This window comes from Ceratotherium simum, chromosome 13 (genome assembly GCF_057802395.1).
Source record: "Ceratotherium simum simum isolate JZ-2026a chromosome 13, ASM5780239v1, whole genome shotgun sequence".
In the NCBI taxonomy this organism is placed as follows: Eukaryota; Metazoa; Chordata; class Mammalia; order Perissodactyla; family Rhinocerotidae; genus Ceratotherium; species Ceratotherium simum.
Genome location: NC_141912.1, coordinates 38338892 through 38347456, shown reverse-complemented (window position 1 = coordinate 38347456; position 8565 = coordinate 38338892). Strand labels below are relative to the sequence as shown.

Here is an 8565-nt window from a genome sequence, read left to right as displayed (position 1 = left end):
TTCTGTCGCCCTTTGCAGCTATTTGAAAGCACTTCAGTATCAGTGATTTCATGGAATCCTCACATCCTCCCCGTGAGGTAAGTGGAGGGGTTTTATTATCACCGTTGTGCAGCTGAAGAGACTGGGGCTCCAAGAGGTGACATGACTCGGCCCAGGTCACATGGCTAATAAGCAGCTGAGGTGACACTCAGTTCAGGTCTCCTGACAGTGAGGCGGGTGCCCGGGTGACCAGGAGCCTCCTCGGGCCCCCCGGCCCTCAGATGAAGGCGTGGGCTTCCCTACCAGGATGGCCTGGCTTTGAGTCACAGCTCGGCCCTCACCAGCTGTATGACCTCGGGCGAGTTGTTGAAGGGTCTCTGTGCCTCTCTTTCCTCCTCTGTAGAGTGAGCAAAATAATAGTACCTGAGTCCCCATAAGGTGTTTTGGAGGAGAAAATGAGATGTTATAGAGAGAGCAAAACACAGTGTCTGGCATAGTGCGAGACACCAGTAAATGTTATATCCCCGTGTCTCCCATAAGTCTTTCCTCTAAGGCACAACCCAAAAGACAGTACTTAAGAATCCTGCAGAAGGCTCCCTGCTTTCCATCCTCCCCTCTCCCGCCCTTCCTTCTCTGTCTGTGATAACCTCACATTTGCACGGCAGGCTCTTTTTACTTTTCTTTCTTTTTTTTTTTTTCTTTTGTGTGAGGAGATCAGCCCTGTGCTAACATCTGCCAATCCTCCTCTTTTTTTTGCTGAGGAAGACTGGCCCTGGGCTAACATCCGTGCCCATCTTCCTCCACTTTATATGGGACGCGGCCACAGCATGGCTTGCCAAGCAGTGCGTCAGTGCACGCCCGGGATCCGAACCGGGGAACCCCGGGCCGCCGCAGCAGAGCGCGCGCACTTGACCGCTTGCGCCACTGGGCTGGCCCCTCTTTTTACTTTTCAAAGTGTTTTCCAACCACACCTCTTGAGATCCTCCTGACAGCCCTGTAAGATAATAGAACCCCAAATCTTCCTTCTCTTCTTACCAATGAGGGGAAACCAAGGTAAGAGAGCTGAATCGACTGCACTAGGGCAATGGCCTCTGTTAGCCACAAAGCCGGGACTCTGCCCTCCCGCTCTTTTAACTCTTGGTTACTGGAAATCTTTAATTGTGTGGGTTTCCTTTTCTGCTTTTGGAAGTGGCAGCTAGGGGATCTAATTGAATCTCTGCAAGCTCAGGATTACCTTTCAGAATGAAAACAGTGAAGCAAAAAAAAAAACCCAAAAAACAGAGAGCAAAGTGATTTGCAGCCTAGAGACCCCCTCTAGCCCGCACAGTCTCCCTGCACATCAAGACCTGGTCTTGGGGGTTGGAAAGGCGATCCCCGGTAAGGGGCAAATTCCAGCTGCCTCCCCACAAGTGGGTGAGAGTTGAAAAGGTCAAAAGGGCGCTGCTCCCTCCTGAGATTCCAGCGTCAGCTCTGCCACTTGATATCTGAGAACATCTCGAACAAGTCAAGGTGCACCTCAATTTCCTCATCTATAACAGGAAGAGAGGATTAGATAAAACGTCTCTGCTGCCTTCCTGATAACCTGACAGGAATTTGCTTGAGGACAACAGTGACACGTTATGGGCAATTTTTAAAAACTTTTTTATTATGAAAAATTTCAAAGAAATTCAACATCAACAAAACAACATAATGAACCCCCACGTATCCTTTGCCCAACTTGGATAATCATCAACATTCTGTTTTTCTTTTTTCACCTCTACCTCCTCTCCTCCCACTTGATGGTTATTTTGTATAGTTAGGTGAAATTTACACACATCGGAATGCAGAAATCTTAACTGTAATATTGACAAATGGATTCGCCCATGGAAACCATACCTCTATCACAATAGAGATAGAGTATTTCCACTTTCCTAGAAAGTTCTCTCGTGTCCATCATGGGCAAATGTATAAACTGAATTTATAAAACAAGTTAAACATAAATGTGAGTTTAGCACGCTGAGGGGTAGCAAATGCTCTCTTTTCAGGGCTGGCTAGGTCAGAATTAGATCTGCAGTCTTAAGCTATTATTCTCCTTCCTGCTCTGTCCCCTCTTGTCATCCTGTGTCCCTGGAGGTCACGGCCTTCTGCACGTACTCCGTGTCCAGTTACTCTATTACGAGGCCTTTACTACCCTGGCTGCCGATTCTTAGAAGCTCTCCTTTCTTTTTCCTGTACACTTACTTTTCTCTGTTCTTTCGTTTTTTTCTTTTGTTCCCTTCTGATTTTCTTTCCTGTAACTGCTTTCTCCTAACTGCTGCTGTTTCTCTCCTTGAGCGCATTCTCATTTTTCTGTGTTCAGCTCATCTTCTCTGAGCTCACTGTCCTTTGTCTTTTTTGGACTGTTCATGCCCTGGACACTAGACACCGAGCCATAACCCCCGGGTCCAGCCCAAGGCCAGGTCCTTAGTCAACAGCGACTGACTGAGTGAATGCGAAGGGCCGCATGCTCTAGAAACACCTGCAGCCTAGTAACTGTCACATGGTCCTCTAAGGAACCCCAACCTGTCCGCCTTACCATTTCTGGATCCCATCTTTCTCCCTGCATTGAGCAAGCAGCTATTTATCTGCCCCTTTGGAAGCCCCAGCCTTTGAAAGGAAGGAGGTTGATTTCCTGGCAAAATGTGACCCAAAGGACCATCCTCTCCCCACCCCCATCATTAAAAAAAAAAAAAAAAAAACAGCAAGCTGGGCTATCAGGGATACTTCCTGTTTTCCTCTCTTGAAAGCATCCTGGATAGATGAAACTGGGATCAAAGGGGCTGTCTGCCTCTGGGGCTTGGGGACTGGCAGAATGGCTTTTAACCCTCTGCTCTCTCCTACGTGTGAGTGGCATAGGCAGTTTATGTCTTATATCTCCTGGATAGATTTCACTTCTTGAGGGCAGAGGCCTCGCCATTCATTCATTCATCAAACATTACTGTACTCTACAAAATGCCAGGCTTTCTTGGAGGATCTGGGGATACATGGATGGATATGACACAGTCCCTGGCCTCATTCATCTAACAGCAATGACCACAAGTGCTACCGTGATTAAGCACTTTCTCTGTGTCTGGCACTCACTACATGCTTTTTGTGCATTCGATCCTCACACCAAGCTTACGGGGCATTATTAAGTCCGATTTACAGATAAGGAAAGCGAGGCTTATGGAGGTTGAGTAACCTGTCACGGGCACATGACCAGCAGATATCAGGGCTGGGGTTAGAGTCCAGTGGTCCGACAGCTCAACCCGCCTTCCTAGTGGCTACAGTAGCCTGCCCCCTGGAGAAACTACCTCCGTGTCTAAAATGACTCATTGTAAGTAATTTTCACAAATGCGGTTTATCTCCGGGCTTGGTCAGCTGGCTTCTGATGACCAGGTTTGCTTGCGTCCTACTTATCGTACCGTGCTGTACTAGAATGGAGGTGAGTCAGCTCACAGCCCCTGAAGACTGGAAACAAGGCTGAGAGACCAAGAGGCCATGTCTGGCCCTGTGTGGAGGACAAAGAATGTGTCAGGCTCTTGCTTCCCCTCTCCTATTTCTGCAACAGATCAGTTTCCCCAGGTTTTTGTTTTTTGGCATTTTCTCCAAAACCTCTAAAGAAACCTAAGGAGATGTTCATAGGTATTAATAGCACCCAGGTGAGCATACACTGAGGAATTATTCTAGGCCTTTGTTTATATCATCTCTTGCACCCTTACAACAATACATAGTATTATTTTCTCCATTTTTCTGGGGAGGAACTGAGGCTCAGAGTGGTTTGTTAATATACCCAAAATCACACAGCTAGACAGCCAGGATTTGATCCTAGCTTTGACTAACTCCAAAACCTACACTTTAATCCTACTCTCTCCCTGATATTGAAACTTGGCAGAGAGAGGAAGGAGCTCCCTGCTGAGATTCCTGACAAACCGTAAGTGGCAGGTGAGGATACCAAGTAACCTTGAGATCCATTGGTTAGGAAGGCCTGGCACAACAGGATCTCAAGGCGCTTCCGACTCTGCAATTCTCTCTCTTTAAGACCCAGCGCTCCCATGGCGAGCCTGCTGGTGATCCTCAGAGATTTCAGGGGTGGGGAAACCGGCTGGAACGCGCTGACATACAACAAGCAAAAAGGGACCTCAGCATTTCTGCCTCGCCTTGGTGGCTCTGGCCTTTTTTTTCTCTCTGTCTCTCATTTATTTATTACTATGCTATTCCCTGGCCCTGCTGCTGTGTCAATACTGATAAAAGCAAATCGCCCCACAAACAGGTGCAGCGGGAGCTGCCCCTTGGACAGCTGCCAGGGAATGTGATCGCTCCGCTGGGGTGACCTGCCCCTGCCCAACCCCCTTCTCGGGTTCCAGCCCCGGGCATGTGTCCTTGGGCAGTTAATGTCAGTCCACGTGCTCCAAGCCTGGTATCTCAGCTGGCGTCATGGACTCCAGCCGGTGGGCGGGGTGGGCGTGTGCAGGACAGAGGGGGCCTCCGGGAGTTCTCTATCCGTCTATTTTCTATTTTGGTTTCTTCCGAAATTCAGATAAAACTACGTCACATCCTGCAAGTATTTGAAAATATTTCTTAAGAATATCACTGCCTGATTTTTTGAGGTAAGAAATAGCTTTTCCAGGCCTATCCATTTCCAAATTCACACATAGACTTGCAATTTAATCATCCAAAAGACATTTTCTGAGTACCTCCCAGGGCTTAGCTGAGGGTTCACCTAAAGAAACATTTTGTGAGCCAGCCACGTTATCCACAATGCATTTGGATGCTACCAAGCCATGTGACTTTGACTCTGGTTTGAAAAAGATTATATTTCATCCGCCCTCCCCCATTTCTGTTTTGTCCCCAAGCATTATTTCCCCACTCCCCTAGGGCTCCAGCCTTTCTGGAAATGCTCTAGCTCCCCCGGAGGTAGGACCGGGGCAATAAGGCGGTGACAGCGCAGGGCACAGGGCGCAGGGCGGGCCTGGCGTTGGGTTGGGCTGGGCGGAGGGCAGGGGCTCGAGCCGCCTGGCTGGGCTGCCGCAGAGCAGCACGCAGCTCGGGGAAGGGAGGAGGTTGCTATGCAAATGACGTGGCGGCCGGCGGCCCCCTTTACCCAGGGGCCCTCTGGTTGCCAAAACAGACCATTCCCCAGAACAGTCGCCTAGAAACGGGCGCTGTCATAGCAGCCTCTCTGTAGCGGCGAGCCAGCCATGCTGCCAGGAGGAGCTGGGTCAGGGTGTTCAGACCTCCTCAGCACCCCCTCCCCACCAGGTCTCCACCTCAGGGAAGCGAGTGGTGGCTTGGGCCCCTCCTTGGAGCAGGGGAGGGCGCTAATTGGATTGGAACGCTCCAGAAACACATCAGCTGCTCCTCCCTGGGGGAAAGGGCTGGGAGGGGGAGTCTGCAGACAGTCTTTGTGATGGGTCTCAGCCTCCCCTCCCTGCAGCCTCACCCTGACCTGGTACTTACCAGCCTCTGCCCACCCAACGCCTTCCTAGGGCACAATGGCAAGCTCATTGTGGCGTGGAGGAGGGAGACATTGATCAGATAATCACCAAAGTGAAATCCAGCCATGATAAGGAGGGGTACCTGACGCTATAGGAATTTAAGATACGCAATCTGATCTGCTTTGGAGGGGTTGGGGAAGAATGCAGGTTTGCAGCAGCAACCAAGCCAATACCCTCGATACTTCATCCCTCAACACCCACCTCTTAGCAGCCTTCCCTCATCTTGCCCAGCCTACGCTGACCTGGCAGTTCCTGAAGCCTGGGAGCAGGGAGGTTTTCCTACCCTATTTGGCAGCAAGCAAGTTCCTTGTCATTTAAGTGTGCATGTCTTGCCTCTTACCAATTATTTTATTTTATTATTTTTATTTTTTTGATGAGGACGATTGTCAGTGAGCTAATATCCGTGCCAATCTTCCTCTATTTTTGCATGTGGGACCCCGCCACAGCATGGCTTGACAAGTGGTGCATAGGTCCACACCCAGGATCTGAACCCGCAACCCTGGGGCTGCCAAAGCAGAGCCCACACACTTAACCACTATGCCACTGGGCTGGCCCCACCTCTTACCAATTAACCTACAGTCTAAACTTCTAAGAGGCAGGACGCCTGTAATTCTGGGATAGCACACCTTGACCATGAAGAACAAGACAGATTTTAACAGATTCGCTTGAATTTAGTGCCAGTGATCTTTATCACCCTGGGAGGCTTCTCATGTTGCCTTTGTAGCAACTGTTTGAAACTGGCCTTCAGAGACTATTAAAACCCCACAAAACTCTGGGATTGGGGAGGGGAGGAGATGCAGTGACAGCCTGAGTGACATTAAGCCAACAAGTGGGCTACAGAGAAAGTGACTACTCAGGACACAGTATCCCATGTGGTCCAGATGCTGCATACCATGTGCTGTGTGTCTCTGATGGGGGTGAAAGGACAGCTTTGTGCTCCTGGACCGGGCAAGGGAGTCCCCTTCCTTCGTGATCCGCAAAAGGCCTTGGGAGTCCATGGACTCAACCATCAAGTCCTTATTCAGCCTAGCTTAGGAAGGCAGCATGAAAATGTGTAATCTATCCCTCCTTCTCTTTCTCCCTTTCCTTCCTCATTTTTTAGTGCCTACTATGTGCCAGGCACTGGAGATTCAGAGAAGGATGAAATTGGTATCACTCTATATTTGTTAGGAGAAAAACAATGCATAGTGTAGGGGACATTTGCCATGCCTTATGGTCACTAGTATCTTTTGATCAACTTTCCTATGTTGGTGGGTTTTCCCAACGTCATAAATCCCACTTCTCCAAAGTAAAGGCCAGAAATTTGCTTTCCCAGACTCCCTTGTCACTAAGTGTAAGCATGTGACCTAGGTTCCACCAATCTGATGCACCCACATGAGATTTGTTTGTTTGTTTGTTTTGCTGAGGAAGATTCGCCCTGAGCTAACATCTGCTGCCAATCTTATTTTTGTATGTGAGCCGCACCACTGCATGGCCACTGACAGATGAGTGGTGTAGGTCTGCACCTGGGAACCGAACCCAGGCCGTCGAAGTGGAGCACACCGAACTTAACCACTACACCGCCGGGGCTGGCCCACATATGAGATTTTGATTTGGACGAGAGCAACTAAGGAAGCAGGTATCCTGGGGAAGGGGCCTGGAGGAGGCATCTGGCCTTTAGAGCAACAGCAGGGATGTTTTGAGACTCAATTTCCACCATTGTTGAAGGGAGGGAGGAGACGCAAGTTGCAGAATTTGTGCTGATTGATAGCTGCCATGCTAGCTTGGCTGGAAAAGTACCTCTGGGTGGTCTGGGCATCATTCCTGAATACTGAGCCTCTGAGCCTGCCTTCCCTTCTGGATTCTGTAAACCTCTTAGTATTTTTTAATAAATTCCTCTTCTGTTAGAGTGGATTCTGTTGTTTACAACTAAGAACTCTGATACAGATGGATGAATGGATGAGTAGGTGGATGGATGGGTAGGTTGAAGGGTGGGTGGGTACATAAAGGGTGGATGAGTGGGTGGGTGGAAGGGTGGATAAAGGGTGGGGAGAAGGGTGGGGGGGTGGACAGGCACCAAAGTATTGAGTGACTTTTTTGGAAGATGGGATTATATGTTATTTTTTCCCCCTCTGATTATATTTTCTCCTTCCTTCTTCCTTATCCCTCCTTCCTTCTTCCCCTTCTCCCACGTCTCCTTCTTTGTCTTCTTTAAGCATGTTACTTGCATAATAATAAAAAAATTATCAGAAACTGGGACCCAGACCTAGCATGTTACTTGTATAATAATGAAAAACTTATCAGAAACCCGGACCCCGACCTAGAAGAGCTCACAGTCCAGTGGGAGATCAGCACAGGGAAGACAGAAGCCACCTCTGAACCGGGGGGGGGGTTCTAAGTCAGTGTGAGCCAGGGTCAGACCCTGACTCTGGACTCAGATCCCACTGTCTCATCTGCCTGCCCTGACCACCAGCCAGAAGCCTTCCTCCTCTTTCTCTCCCTCCTCTGAACCCCACACCCGAGGCTGGGCCCGCCACTCAGAGGCATGTGCTTGGCTCATCCTGCCTTGTGACATCGTTCCTATTGTTACCCAACAATCCTGTTTTACCTTGAGCAAGGATGACACACACATTTGTGACTCATTCCATATTGTTCTACCCTCTCCCAGCTCTGGACTTCCAGTGGCACTGACGGTCCCTTGACTGGCAAATACCACAACCTTGTTCTGCAGCTGTTTTTCACATGGGCGCATCCTGTCACCCAGGGTAGACTGTCAGCTCCATGGAGGCGGGGATTGCAACTTACGTGATTTTTGCAAACCCCACTCCCCACAGCTTTGCAGGAAGTAGGATGTGATGATATGCCTATAGAAGATGGCCATATGATTATGGTTTCTTTTCACCTTGATGACGTTCTCCATAGTAAAGTTATAAGCTTTTGCAGGCAGAGCCTTTTCCTTCCTTCAGTCCTTCCCTCATTCATTCATTCAGCACTTAATGTTTGTCTGTGATGTGCCAGGTGTTCACAGTTTAATAGCAAGAGACAGATATGTAGGCACATAAGTGGGAAAGAAATAGTAGAAGAGCTTGAATGGCCAAGTGTGCAGAGGAGA

General features: G+C 49.1%; 1 long non-coding RNA gene across 11 annotated transcripts in view; it reads left to right on the top strand.

Moving 5' to 3' along the window:
• LOC147915695 (uncharacterized) overlaps window positions 1-8565 on the top strand; it is a 37936-nt gene that overhangs the window by 18078 nt on the left and 11293 nt on the right. For 8 of the 11 annotated variants that reach the window (XR_015554116.1, XR_015554111.1, XR_015554118.1 and 5 more), the window contains one exon: window positions 19-7092. This is a non-coding gene — a long non-coding RNA (uncharacterized LOC147915695). The remainder of the gene's footprint in view (window positions 1-18; window positions 7093-8565) is intronic. The other 3 variants (XR_015554112.1, XR_015554113.1, XR_015554120.1) reach the window with 2 other exon arrangements.